The following is a 15,262-nucleotide window of genomic DNA, read 5'->3' on the forward strand; positions in this document are numbered from 1 at the left end:
TAATTCGAGGAAAGGCCCTTAGCGCGTAAGCGCGTCTGCACGCATACGCAATTTCATTGGACAGAAGGCCCCTCAAGCACAAGCGCCCCTGTGACGTGACATGCACAGGCGTGCATGGGCATTTCAGCGCGTGTGGAAAACTGCACGTCCGCGTGTAATACGAGGAAAGGGCCCATGCACGTAAGTGACGTGACGCGCGCATGCGCTTCCCTCAGCACGGGTTAAAGGTGAGCGGGCCCAGCAGTTCGCTGTACGTGCCTTTCGTGGAGACCGACGTGTGTTGCTGCTTCCTGTTGTTTCACGCGCCATCACAATTTCACAGCTATCAAGGACGTATCTCTTCTTTTGGCGGGGGTATTGGCTAAGTGTGTTTTTCTGCATCGCGCTAGTCAGTCGGTGAGTCGCACACAATCTTTTTCCCACTGCAGGTGCTCCTGTGTATCGCACCCATTTTTGATGGCATAGTAGCCTGTGTGTCCCACGCGTACGAGTTATTCGTGTTACTGGGTGCAACCGCGTACTGCGGGAGGTTGAATCCACGCACGTAGGCTGCAGGGTTGCGTGCACGGTTTTACTGCAGTTTTGGGGTGCCTGATCGTTGCGTGACCCGTCACTACATCACCGGGGTCACATACAGCCTTGCAGGTGCAGGGGGGCTGTTAACATCTTGCTTCCCACCCTCTTCACCCCAATTGCCCAGGTCAATTGTGGTGTACACCTCCCATTGGCACAACTCCATCTGTGCCGGCACTACTACATCTGTGCCATGGTTGGGAGGACAACAAAGGTGAGGGGCGCCTCAGCTGGGCGTCCTCCTCGTTGCGGGCGTGGTCGGGGATGTGGCCGTGGTGACCAGGGAGTAGGGGGACTCCAGGGTGTCCAGGGCGGCCACAGAGGGGGAAGAGGCAGGAGTGTGCCACTTGAGCACAATGTTTTGCCATGTGTCGGTGCACTCATGCCACCACCCCCTGTGGTTCTGGGGGATGCAGCTTCTGCATCTGGCACTGGCGCCCGTGTGACCCGGCAGTCCGTTCCATCGACTGCCACGGGCCCAAGGGTAGTGGTAGCTGCAGGTGCAGCTGTGGACACCGCCACCCAGGCTTGGGGTCTGCCAGCGCAGGTTGCGTTGGCACTTGAAGAGCCCTTGGGAGATCTCCAACAGGCCAGGGGGAAACCATAGGGGCATGCCGGGCTGCTCAGACCAAGACACATGTCCCTGGGGCAGTCATGTCATCTGCTGCCCCGAACAGCCGGGTGTTGGCAAGTGCAGGGGCAGATGCACACAACAGCACCCCGGTTGTGAGTCTGCCAACCAGGACCGTTGCGGTCAATGACCCTGCCACAGCTGATGTTGCTGCGCAGGGTGCATTAGTGGGCACGCAGCTGCCACTGACACAAGTCAGTCCTTTAGTCATCCCTCTACCTGCCACTCACTTGGCTCAATCCACCGAACCCACTGGCCATATTAGCCAGCCAGGGTCTGCACCACAGTCCAAGAGGAGGAAGGTTGCACCTGCAGAACTAGCTGGGACCCCACACACAGCCACGACCTCCTGCACGTCGAGGAAGAAGCCTTTCTGTAAGCAGGAACTGGAATTCCTCTTGGACTATGTGCGGGACAACAGCCGTGACATGCTAGTGCCAATAGTCAGACTACGGCTGCCCAACGTGACACCCACTGGAAGCATGTTTTGGAACATGTCAGTTCATTCGGCCATGAGGTGCGCACGGCGCAAGAGTGCAAAAAGCGTTGCAATGACATCAAACGCAGCACTAAGGCTAAGCGTGCCTCTAATTACAACTTGACTCTGCTGACTGGCGGTGGGCCTGCACCAGAGGAGGAAGAGCTCACTCCGCATGAGGCACTTGTTGCAGAGTTCATACCACCTGAATTGGTCGAAGGAGTGGGAGAGATGCTGGACTTTGATGCCCAGTCCAGTGAGTGTTGATGCGTGTTTGTTGAGGACGTGTGTGTTTCACTTGTGGGATGTGTTGTGCATGATTGTCGCTACATGTGACGTGTACATGGTTCTGATGTGTAAGTAATGCAATGCTTCAGTTATGCATGTCTCCTCTGCCTGCATGCGGGGATTCCATGTAGGCATGCTCGCTTGCCCCTCCTCCGCCACTCTGCACCCCAGTTCCACCTTTGCACTGGTGTTCTTCAATCTTGCCAATGTGTACTTTCTTGTTCATGCGTCCTGTGTAGATGCTAACTTCCAGCGTAGAATCTGCCAAACATATGCCGTGTGGTACAGCCTTAGTACTTGAATCAGGATATCTCACTTGTACTGTGCATAGGTCAGATGTCCCGCAGGGACATGAGTGCCCATTCATGCTCCATGTGCATTGCACGCATGCCCCTATGTGTCCTTGACTGGATGATCACTGTAATACAAGTCCTTGGTTACATACATTGCCTGCCATCTCATCAGCCTTCCCATGTCAACTGTGGCTCAGTCCTGCGTTGCACACATGTTTAGGGTCTGACAATCTGTGTGGCTCACAGGCCTCAGACTGTTCAATGGCCAATGACTCTGTCCAACTGTTGTGTCTTCTTCACACATGCGCGGAATCCAGAGTTTTCATCATGTGTCATGCTTACTGTCCCAGCATCATTTGCAGTGGTGTCACTTAAATCACATTCAGCTGTTGATGCCAGTCAACACTGCCTGTCAATACACAGGTGTATGGTCAGCCTTTTGATACCATGCTAGGCATCCCTGCTTTGGTGCTGGGGTGGAGGGGTGCTTGGCTTCTAGATATGGTACACATTGAATGCACAATGCACGTGATGTCTGATTTTGACATTGCACTGCCTTCACATTTCCTGGCACACACCATTGAGTCCTTGTACATGTAGGTAGTGAGTGGCGTACACATTTTCTGCACTGCATAGACCCACTTCCATGGAAACTGCCACCTTTCAACAGGTCTGATCACAGAAGCAATTCATAGTTGACCCAGCATGCATGGCAGGTTATATGTTGTGTGTCACATGTCTGCCTGGCACTAGTGGGGGTCGTTGGTTGTTAGGCCACGAAAACCCCCAAGTGCTACAGTCCATCTTGTCTCTGGCTGCCTATGAGTCCAGCCTTGATGACGACTCTGACGTCCATGTTGAGTTGGATGAGCATCAAGTCCATGTGTCAGGGGTGAGTGATTCTGATGTGGACACTCCTCTGTCTGCGACACCTGCACTGAGGGATCAGACAGTCTTGGCTGATCGGGACGCAGGGTCACCCTCCACACTAGTCACTGATGTGCCTGGGACATCACGTCGACGGGGGCATGTAGTCGTGCAGCCGCGGGCGGTGCCAACACAGCGAGGACCCCCGGTCCTTGGGTCCCGCAGGGGTCAAGCCCGGCAACACGGTCGCCGCGCGCAACCGCAGTATACTGAGTGGGAGCAAGACATGACTGCCAAATCAGAACGGCAGGGGGCAGCAATGGAGAACATCACTGAGAGCATGGAGCGTGTGGCCCGATCTGTGCTCCCCCCTGCTAGGCAGGTGCTTCTCCAGCAGCAGGCGGCACGGTCCACGGCCCGCTCGCTCAGGCTGGGCATGGCAGCCTCAGACAGGGCACGCCAGGCTGAAATGTCGTCTTTGCGTCAATCAATTGCTGCTCACGCAGAGGCGCACATGGATGCCCTGAGGGAGGAGTATGCTTCCCTCAGATCCACTCTGGGTGTCCTTATGATGTCCCAGAGGCAGCAGGCAGAGGAGAGGTTTGCACAGCTTGAGAGTACCATCTCGGCTGAGCTACAGGCTTGCCGGGAGGTGCAGTGGTTGTCCAGCCAGGCCTTGCAGGAGGAACTCCGTGTTACACGTGCTACCTTGCAAGAGGAAGCATGTGTATCACGTGAGGTTCTGCATGCAGTCCTACGTGACATCGCCACACAGAACCAGGCTCACCCGTCCGGCAGACTTGCTGCCGACGAGGGGAAAGCTGCAGCTAGGCATGGCCAGGCTACTGTGCCACGTCCTCCTTTCCAGGATGAGCCAGACTCGGACGACCATCTATCTCCCACATAGGTCAGGCTGTGCAGGCGTTGAGCCCATGGAGGTTTTTTTTTTGGCTCAGCATCATCGCATGTGGATGTTGAGCAGCACCCTGTACCTCTCCCCTCCTGGGTGCCTCCCCTCCCCCCGGGTCGTATGTGGCCATTTTTGATTTTTCTTTTAGTTTAGTTAGTTACGTTTCTGTTTGATAGTTAGTTTAATTAGGTAATGTAGGTTTTCCATAGTTAGTGTAATTAGTTAATAGTTAATATAGTTTAAAATTGCTTGTCTATTGTGCTTTCATGTGACGGTGCGGTGCTTTGTGGCTTTTGAAGACATCCACTGTCTGTTCCAGCTGGGCCCCTCAGGCTTGTCTTGTGTATGTGTTTGCTGCTTGGGGTCCTTGACTCACATATGCCACTCCTGCCTCCCTTATCCATGGGCTCGCAAGGGTGGTTCAGTGTCACAAACATTTACACAAGGGCTTTGGACTGTCATATCTCTGACATGTCTGGTGCTGTGTGACTTGTGTTTACACCCCTAGTGGGGATGATTTTGGTGTTATTGTCCACTGTTCAGCTTTTGCTAGATGGGGTGTTTCATGATTAATGTGTACATTAATTGCTATGCATTGTGTAGTATGTTTCTTATCTTTACTGTACACGTGCTTGTTGCAATTCATTCTGTAGATAGTGTTCCACAATTTGGATGTGAAAGACGGACTGATGGTGTGATTTATGATGTGACTCTCTGACATGGTCAAGTAATGGGATGCCTGAAGAGACACACACAGATGACTTTGAAGCATTAATCATGTGTTTCATGCCCTTTCTGCAGGGGGGTGAGCCTCCAGAGCACCTTTGCCAGCAGACATGGCCCATTGGATGACGGAATTCTGGACACGTTTGTTGGTGCCCACATGCACATGTGTGCACAAGCAGAGGCACAGGGATTGCAGACCTACATCCTAGAACTGCTGACGTGTTCCAAGGAACTCCAGGCAAGGTGAGCAGCACAGGGGGGCCACAACACAGCAAAGCTTGCACCAGGCGAGTTGCACATGCAGGCTTAGTCACAGCACTGAGGGTGTGCTTGGATGAATATTGGTGTTGAAGCACACAATGCAGCTCAGATGTGTTGGTGGACTGAGGGCTGTTGATTGTAAGGTTGTCTGGGACACCTGCAGGGGCAGTGGCACATACCCTCCGGTACACCAAGGTCCATTGAGGCACTTGTATCAACCATGTAGCCTTCTGAGACATGGAAAGGGGCAGCTCACAGGGACATACTGCAAGGGACATACTCGGGTGCAGTGCATTTCATTTCCATGTACATTTTGATACATGCACTGCCAACTTTGTTTCGGTCATGGTGGTACGCAACTTGCTCTGAAGTCATGGCTTGCTATATGGGTCTGTCTGCTTACCCAGGGAACATTGCATGTTGTGTGAATTGTGACACATTGGTGTTCCATTTGCCACGCACCCACCGGCGGCTGACTTGCTGCATTGACTGTGTATGACCCGTCACAGGGGTTATGTTATATATGGGTACGAAGCATCTACACCAGATAGTCTGTTTGTAGAGTAGTTTGTTGCTATGGGGCATGTTTGTTGGTGTATTTTTGTGTAATCGGCATGTACAGGTTGTTGAATGTGGCTGTCTTTGCAGCATTGCAGTGCTCCTGTAACCGGACCTGAGAGTGCGCAGGCAGGAGGTCCAGCACTCAAACCCAGAGCTAAGTGTCTTGTTGTTTTTCTTTCAAACTGCTCTGCATATGCTTGCTGGTGGGTGCACTAATGCATGGATGTATGTGTGATTTAATTTGGTATGTTTTTTCCCCCTAATCACCCGGAATCCTATGCAATTTTGAACCCTGTACCCTCTACCCGGTGTTCCTGCTTCCCGTACCTATCCAAGCAACGTTCCCTAACCCTCTTTCCCCGCTGGGGTTGCAGATGCCTGTGTAAGCTCCAAACTTGCAGGCGCCAAAACCCTTGGTTCGTACCATTCCTAAGCCCTGACTACAGAAGGCCATGACAATGATATCCAAGTTTGTTTGGATTGTGTATGTGTTCATGCAGGTAGTACATTTTCGTGCATTCCCTACTTTCATGTGTCATTCCTCCTCCCCTCTCCTGCCACTCATTCCAGTTATCCAGTGTGCCAACACCTGTCCTGACTGCATATCCCTGAACCTCCTTCCCCACCAGGGTCTCAGGGGCCTGTGTGAGTTTGACCTTGCAGGCACCCGGGACATGGTGGGGGTGGTTGTTTCGTGACACTCCCACGCCTGTACACGGGACCTGTGACAATACACATCCGTTCATGATGCATCATCCTATGTTATGTACCACACATGGTTCACATCCTGTTGTGACATTGTTTTACTGTGCTACCTTGGTTGTTGCATCATTGTGGTAGTACTTGGCCTTTGTGAGGTAGTGCTACGTCAAGTCGTCTACTGCAGGGTGTTCGGGTTTGTTTTTATGCCTTGGATTTTGTGATTTTGGAAATGAGTGTGGATTCTGAGGGTGCAGGCATCTTTTTACACACAAGCTGGGAGATGGTGACGAAGGGTAAAGGTGATCCTGTGTCCAGGTGGAATTGAGGGTTGAAGGCTCCATGACCCAGGTGCAGTTGTTCAGTGGGTCATGGTCATTTGTGAGGGGGGGGTTGTTGGTGATAGTTGCCTACCCCTGCAGTGTGATGGGAACTCTGACATTGTAATGGTGGTATCCTATGTACATGTTGTGTTCTGCTGATCAATGCCTGTTCATGTGTTGTGTTTACCTTTCAGGTGTGAGGGGATAGTTGTGGTTTGACATGCTGGGGTGTATACATGGTGAATGTTCACATGTGATGTGTAGAGAACACTGATGGTCACTTGAGTGCACATGCATATATTGAGTGCATGTCCTTGCAGACCCACACACTTGCACTCTGATGCCCTACATGTACTCCCACCCTTGCATATCCACGTGTACACTGTTTGCCTTCTCGTGGCCACTGTGTCCCTGCAGCACATGTTCTGTGACCAATTATGGATCCTGTACATGCCTAATTTGCTTTTTGATGTGGTCTGTCGCTTAGATGTGATGCTCAGGGTGTGCATCACACAAAATGGCTGTTCACTGTGCTGTGCGCTGAGCAGTGTGTTGCGGGAGAAGGACACAGCATACAGAAGCTGCAGTGTTGATTTTGCAATGCACAATGTGCATGTAGACAGGCATTCATTGTTATGTTACGTCTACAACTCGTGTAATGCATTTGGAAATTACTTATTTTGGGTGGGAGGTTGTTGGTCTGTCATTTCATCTGATTCCTGGTCAGGCATCATTGTCTGATGCCACTGTACATTTTGGACATGGCAATGTGTACCTTATTGTTGCTGTGTTGGTGTATGGGTATTGCTTGCCATGTCATGTTGCGGTTTGGGAGGGTTTGAGTGACATAACAGTGATGACCATGGCCTGTTTTGCAGGTGTGTGTGATGCACACCTTGCATGTCAGGGTCATCCGCTTCTCAGAGCAACTAGCTGGGGGTAGATCTCTCTCCGCGGCAGGGCCCTCCCTCTGGAACAGCCTTCCTGCCTCACTTGAACTTGAGGGGAACCATCTCCGGTTCGGGAAGCACCTCAAGACCTTCCTCTTTGCTTCTGCTTTCTCTCTGCCTCTCCCTTGTGGAATTCTTCACTGGAACTGCACTGGATCTGCAACTGGGCCACTCTCACTGACCTCGGTCCCTGGCCCAGCCACTCTCCACTTGCACTGGCTCCCTGTCAACCCCTGCACTGCGGTACTGTCTCTCTATCCCTACAGCCCCCCCTTCCCAGCACTTGTCTGCACTTACCTTTGCAGTTGTCACCAGCTGTACCTGTGTATTTGTTTTTTGGTCGACTTCCCCTGTACTGCACTCCCCCCCTCCCCTTCCCCTTGCACTTTTCCCTTCCCCCTACCCCTGCACTTGCACAATCTGAATGACACCTGGCCTAGTTGTACCGTTGTCTGCCTTCCCTTGTTCCCCCCTCCCTGCCTCATCGCACCTTGAAATACTTGTGTATAGGCCATATCATGTCATATGTCATATGTGTGCCTTTTGGTCACACATGATAGCTTGTGTTTAAGTAGCTAGGGATGCAGACGATGTGGCACTTCCATGGCAACTATCTCAGGGTGGTAGGGTTGTGACAGTTGACTGTCTCTTTGACATCATCGATTGTCACCTGGTATGTGCCAGGCCTGTGTGCACTCTGCAGGGGTGGGAGTTTAGGTGAAAAATGTGGCCACAAGCTGGGTCCGGGCTTCCTCGCCACGTGCCCTGTCCCCTCCCATGGACAGCGCCTGTGCCTGTGGTTGGGGATGTGGGGGCACCACCATGTCCACCGGGACGCCCTGCCGTGTTGCAACATTGTGCAGGTCATGCTGCCACAATGATCCTGCACACTACTGGTGGTGCATAGAGTAGTTGCCCGCCAGAGCGGTCAAGGGAGCGGAAACGTGACTTGGGCACTCCGAATGTGCGCTCCACTATGGCCCTGGTTGCAATATGGGCGGCGTTGTATCTTACCTGGGGTGGTGTGGTGGGGCTCCGGATTGGCGTCATCATGTGGTTGCTCAGAGGGTAGGCACTGTCCCCTCGGGAGGTGATAATAGTTGAGATTATTAGGGTTTGTGTATTTGTCTGTGTGTGACTTGCATGCATGTGCAAGGGCATTTGTACTCACCTAGGAGCCATGTGTCGCCATGCTGCCCAGCTTCCAGGGCCCGGCTCAGGGCGGACATTCTGTATATGAAACTGTCATGGGTGGAGCCAGGGTAGTTTGCATAGACAGAGGTGATGATTCCCTTTGCATCACATACCACCTGTACATTGATGGAATGGCAGTGCTTGCTGTTTCGGTAGATGTGCTCAGTGGCCCTAGGTGGACGTAGGGCCACATGGGTGCAATCTATGGCACCGAGCACTTTGGGCAAGTGTGCCACCCTGAAAAAATCCAGGACAACGGCCTGCCTTTCTGCGGGTGTTCTGGGCATGTATATGTGCCTGCGGACTGAGGGGCGCGCTGTCATGATTGCCAGTACCTGGTGTAGGCAGCGTGACTGCGTGGCCTGTGAGACCCCCCCACTATGGCACTAGTCCGCTGTAATGACCCAGTGGCCAAAAAATGCAGGACATTGAGCACCTTCTCCAAGGGGCTCAATGCTTGGGAGCAAAGGGTGGGGGATGTAAGGTCATCTTCCCACTCCCTGACCAGGTCTAGGATGATGTGGGGTGGAAACCTATATCTGCCTTAGACCTGGTCATCAGGCATCCCAAAAAGGCTTGTCCGTGGTGCGAAAATGCGTGCCCTGGCTATTCTCCTCCTGCGGTGTCACACGATCATTGCTGCGACAAATGGGGCATTCATCGTAGCTGTATATACGTGTTTGTTGTTTGCGCGGGGACGCTTCCGCCTGCCTTCGTGTGGCGGACGCGTTGACGCCTGTGTGCGTCTTTTGCCGTGCGCAGGTTTCCCGTATTCGGATCCATGAATATGGGTTGTTTGCGTGCGTGTGGGCGTTCCCTGTAGTTCCCTGCAGTACTTCCCCAGTTACGCCTTCTTTTTCACGCGTTGTTCCCCATTCCGCGTGTTACACCCACTGTTCCGCCCACTTTGGTTGTGTGCGCCGCGCTATGTGTGCGTAGCGCACGCCGTGTATGGCTGGATTGGGCGCACGGACAGCGGGAAACACGCGCAGCGTCTTCCTTGAATCGCACGCATGCGCGTGCGCTGCGTTTCTCACACTTGCGCACCCTTGCGCCTGCTTGCGCATGGATTTTCGGCGCACGTTTGTTCCATGAATCGGCCCCAGTGACTCCTCAATAGTCACTATCGCTACATTGCCTGCCTAATAATAAATCATTTGTCTGTCACAGCAAACTCACTCCATTCGTATATTTACCAGCTATTTGTAGCTCTCCCACATGCGATCTCCTGGCTTGTCGCCTCCAATAAGTGGCTCAGGGTTTTCTTTTGAAAGTACCGAGCGAGAACATGCAGTTCCAATCTGCATTCTTCAGTTCACAAGCCGGTGCTAATTGACTGGAACCCCAGTCTCCGAAGGTCAGCAGTGCACTGGAACAATGCCTCCCAGCAGCCCAGCCAGGCAACCCCACAGCAACTCCAGCCAAGTCTTCACTGAAGCTCTGCAAAATGTCCACTAACTCTCCTTCTCCCCAAGCTGCTTCAAGAAACCTCTGTCACAACCCTTAAAATGACGTCTACCCAATCAAAGTCCACAATAATCTACCCTCCTTCTTCAACAATGGCTTGGCTTATACAGTTTAGAAACTGTATCTACTAATTTCCTGGCATGCAGATTTTGCATCCAGCTAACACAGTGAACAGAGAAAATGAATCCATGTGCACGTTTAAAATGACTTTCAGAGCCTGTCTTTTCTACCTCATTTTCACATGGAGATCACATTATGATGTTATTTGATTAGTATTTGTTAGTTAAGTTAATTAATTAAGTATCTAATGTGTCTCCTGTAATTGAGGCATTTTCAATTGAGAAAAAATGGTGTTCTTTTAAACTAAGTATTGAAAAATGGAGAAAAAAAATGATGTTCATAGATAGCCTGTCTTCATATACCTGTCCATATTTTACCCTGGCAACACATGACTTGCCGTACCACCTTACACTTATAATGTGATCCCATGCAGTGGCGCTGCTCTCCAAAACACGCTAAATTATACTACAGACCCCCCCTCTAATTTTGCCCCCTCATGACAGAATCCCACCAAACTCATTCGGACTCAGGTCAGAAATATACATGCAAAATGTCATGCAGTTCTATTAAGTGGTGCCAAAGTTATAAGCCATTCATGAACTGCATTTCACCAACCCTGTAATATTGAGGTGTCTGCGAACTTTATAGGACTGTTTGTGAACATCCGAATTGTTCACAGACTTTCATGGCAAACAACACCAATTATTTTGCTTCTTGCAGCCATCTCTTATCCCATCCTCATCACCCCTCACCTCCCCAGAGATCATTTGATAAGTTTGACAAGTGCAATGTTGTATTTTTTAATATGTTTTCACTGCGATGTTCGCGGACACTAGCAGATGTCCGTGAATCCAAGATGGGAGGTGTTTCCAAAAATCGTATGCACTTCACGCTCTTCACCATCCAATCAGAGAACAGGTTGCATGTCCGCAGACATGACGCAAGCCGATTAGCCAATGAGTACACTGTCCGCGGAGCGAACAGGGAAGTGTGTCCGCGGAGCGGACATCAATATCACTAATTTTTTGTGACCTACTTTTTGGTCATTTTTAAAAAGACTACTGGACGGATTTTCACCAAATTCCCAAAAGCACGCTTTCGGGACCAAGCCGCTGCTCCTGCCGCAAATTTGGTGAAACTTTGTCCAGCAGTTTGGGCTGTAGCCGTGAGCAAAGTTTTCTCCCATTCAATCTATGGGAAAAAAAGACATTTTGGACCCCCCTATAACTTTGCCCCCCCTGGACCAAACCTCACCAAACTTTGTAAATTCAGAGTGGGCCATATACTTTTTTTGCAATGTTTGGTGAGGTTTCGTCCAGGGGGAGCGAAGTAATAAGCCGCCCAAAAAGTGCTCTTCCTATGGGATTAGCAACTTAACCATAACTATACAGCCACTACTGTGGCTGTGTAATATATATATGTTGGTAGGTTGTTTATCATAAAAAGAGGGATCTACATTGCAAGGCAACACAATAAAACAGCATAGAGTGAAAAGCACTCTTTATTTTTACGAACAACAAGAAAAGTGATTTAGAGAGATTGCTCCGAGTGATCTTTGTAAAACCAACTGTCACACCCCTGCCACACACGAGTGTGTGCAAGTGCTGACAGGCATGGTGGGACCCAGAAGAGGAGTTGAGGAAGCCCCAGGTGGGTCTGTGTGTGAGTGTGTGTGAAGGGGGAATGTTTGTGATAGAAGCGGATGGGGGCAGGGGTAAATGTAATTGTGTGTTTGTGTGTTCACGTGTTTGTGTGTATGTGGTGGGAAATTAAATTGGAATGCGCAGGGGGAAGGGTGGAGGTGGGGGTGAGAAAACATGGATGAAAGGGAGGGTTGAGGGTGAGCTCCCTGAATTATAAGAAAAGCCACCAATGTGGAAGGGGCAAAGGACGCGGGCAGGCAGGGGGAATGGCTTGCCTGGAAGGTGGGAGTTGTCAAACCCCCGAGTTGTGAGTTATTTTTGCTCTTTGAGGACCAAACTAAATATGTCCTTGTTGTTTGGGGCCTTCAAAAAACACACATATCACATAGAACCTATAAAGCCAATCATAATGTCAGATCTTGGAAGCCACATATTCACAAATAATGTTAGTTCAAGGTACAAATTGAGATACAGAATAAGATGGTTACGTGAGTAAATGGAACACTGGGTTTGTACCAATATGTATTTATTTATTTATTTATTTATTTATTACTTGTTAGGTGCTTATACAGCAAGTAAAATACCATTTCAAAGCGCAATTACAATCACAACAGCAGAGGAAGGAGGAAGGAGGAATGACAAACCTACTATGCCTTGTGAGCTTTCAGTGCGTGGAAGTGCAGCAAAGAAGAGGGTAGAGGGAATAAGAGCTGAGGAGTCCGGGCTCATGGGTGGGTCACAGATGAAGTGCTTGGGTTGTTGAGTGCTACATGTTAGGAGGGCTACGTTAGGATTACGTGCAAACCTCCAGGGCGGAGGGTGTGCCAAGGCAAGTGCTGAGGGTACAGGAACTGAGCCAATTGGGAATGGGAAATCAGGGGCCCTGAACATGCTTAATTTGTAGATAGGGTCTATCTAATTATGTTTAATAATATGTAACTCATTTAATCTCACAGTGCCTTAAATTCCAAAATTGTTAGTCGCTAAAGATGATTTAGAGGGTTTAGAGGGTATGCTATCCAAAAAGGTGTAACTTGCAGTTTACAAATGTGCGGCCTTTTTTGGGTATTTGGATGTTTTTTATTATTATGCCCGGGCTTTTTTGTTATGCCTGTCCGACCCTGTGTGAGTATGTGTGCACATCTGAGTTTTAGTTGGATTTTCTACATGTTAAGAAAATAATCTTTAGAATCTTTTTTCTGCCCTGATTCCTGTGCTAATTTAGAATGAAGACAAATATGCCAGTCCAGGAGAGACTACCTGCACTGCAAAGTTCATATAGGTAGGGCAAATTTAAATAAACATATTTATTCCTTTACCATACTTAGACGCTAATTCACAGAACGTTTAGCACTGAGCAAAGGGACTTTACACTGCAAACATATACGTATATCACTTTTCAACCGACAAACACAAAGCTCAGCTAAATGTGCCCCCAAGAAAAACCCCTTTAGTTACTGAACATTAAATCGCATCGTTTGTCTGGAGCACTCCAAGGCACATACAGGATATGTGTTAGAACAAGAACTTGGACATACATTGTTGAACCCTTAATTTAAATAGTCCACCACAGAAAGTTGGACAGCAATTATGCAAATTGTTGTTGCTCTTAATGGTATTTAATTGGACATTATCAGGGGTTCCTGCATGTTCTCTTCCATGTTGGACAGCACAGTGATACTGAGTAATGGTAAAATCAGGATATGAACATAAATACATGAATTACAAAGTAATACAGTGTCTGCAAATATTCTCTGTAGCCAATATTCTACCAGCTCTCTTACTAACTCATCTGTGCCAGACCCTAAAATCATCTCAGATCTGTCAAAACACAAAATGACAGAAAATGCTGGCTGTTGTATGTGTTTGTGCTCATACACGCTGGCAGATAGGGTCTAGTTCAGAAAGAGAATGGCCCTCACTACAACTCTGGCGATAGCCGTGCCCTTATTAAGGGCACAGCTGCCGCCGGAGTTGTTTTTTTTCCGGCACCCGCGAATGGGCAATTACCGGGTCATGCTGAGTTTGGCGGACCCGGTAATTGCCCATTCGCGGGAGCCATTATGGCCGGCCTCCCTATCCCTATTCTTCCCAATAGGGAGCATGGTTGTACAGGCACCGTTAATAACGGTGCTTTCTGCAATCATGAGGTCTGCTCGTGGGTGCAGGTATGCACGCCTGGTAAGACCAGGCGTGCAGTACGCCACCCACGAGCAGAACTTGTAATGTGGTGGAGAGGTTGTTGCTTTTCCGCCACACTCATAATGAGAGCCATTGACTTACGTTGACAAGGCATTTTTATCTCCACCACATGGCAGAAACTGTATTTGTACATTACTGCGAGATATTGTCAACATATGCCGAATGTTGCAATTATGTTCACACCATATAAATAAATAACCTATCTTATCACCACACTATTGGAAGGTATCGACACTGGAAGGCACAGGTATTGTATGCTCAGGTTCTCATAATGGGTACTAGTTTTTGACATCAAATACCTAGGTACTTGTATAATTTGGCAGGAAGTAATTGTAAGGTCAGTTGCTCTTTGGTGGTCAATCTGTATGGGGTGATGTTGGGCACGGATTGCAATTTAGAGTGTGCACTGCTCTCTGTCTATATGTCACTTTTTCTCGTTTTTCTGTTTGCCTCTCTCTCTCTCTCTCTTTCTCTCTCTCGCTCTATCACCAAGATTCGCCTTTGTTTCTCCACTCTTCTTTGGATCACCACCCTCAATGAGCCCAACATGGTTTCCGGCTTCCCTTCCATCTCCTAACTCCCTGACATTGGTAATTGACCAATGTGCCCCTTGTGAATTATGTAATGATTTTGGATGCCGAAAAGCTTTCTAACTATATTCTTGAACAATTGCTCATTTGCACATGATATGAATATATGTATTTATAGTTATTAATAGTTGACCAGATATTAGGTACAGATAAATTAACGACTAGAGTCTGGTGTGAAAACAAATTGATATTAGAGTATATATTACAATACTGCAATGCATATGCAAAATTGGGATGCAGCTGTGAAGAAACAACTATGGAGATAAGTAAACATGTAAATGCACATGTAATTAAGAATCAGAATAAAAAAAGGTGTGTCTGAATTTATACAATATCTAAAAGCAGACAGATGCGCAAATAAGATAAATGTTAATATCGCACCTTAAGAACACAAATGTAAAATGGTCGAAAGTGAATGAATCAAGGTGGTTGACATACTCAGTTCCTAGAACTAAGCGCCTGTTAAAAATGGCAATATACGAGGATGGCAGACAAAGAGACTTCATTATGCTAGCAACGAAAGTAAACAGCGGGATGTTCTTTAAA

Source organism: Ambystoma mexicanum, chromosome 5p (assembly GCF_040938575.1).
Source record: "Ambystoma mexicanum isolate Mex_15411 chromosome 5p, UKY_AmexF1_1, whole genome shotgun sequence".
In the NCBI taxonomy this organism is placed as follows: Eukaryota; Metazoa; Chordata; class Amphibia; order Caudata; family Ambystomatidae; genus Ambystoma; species Ambystoma mexicanum.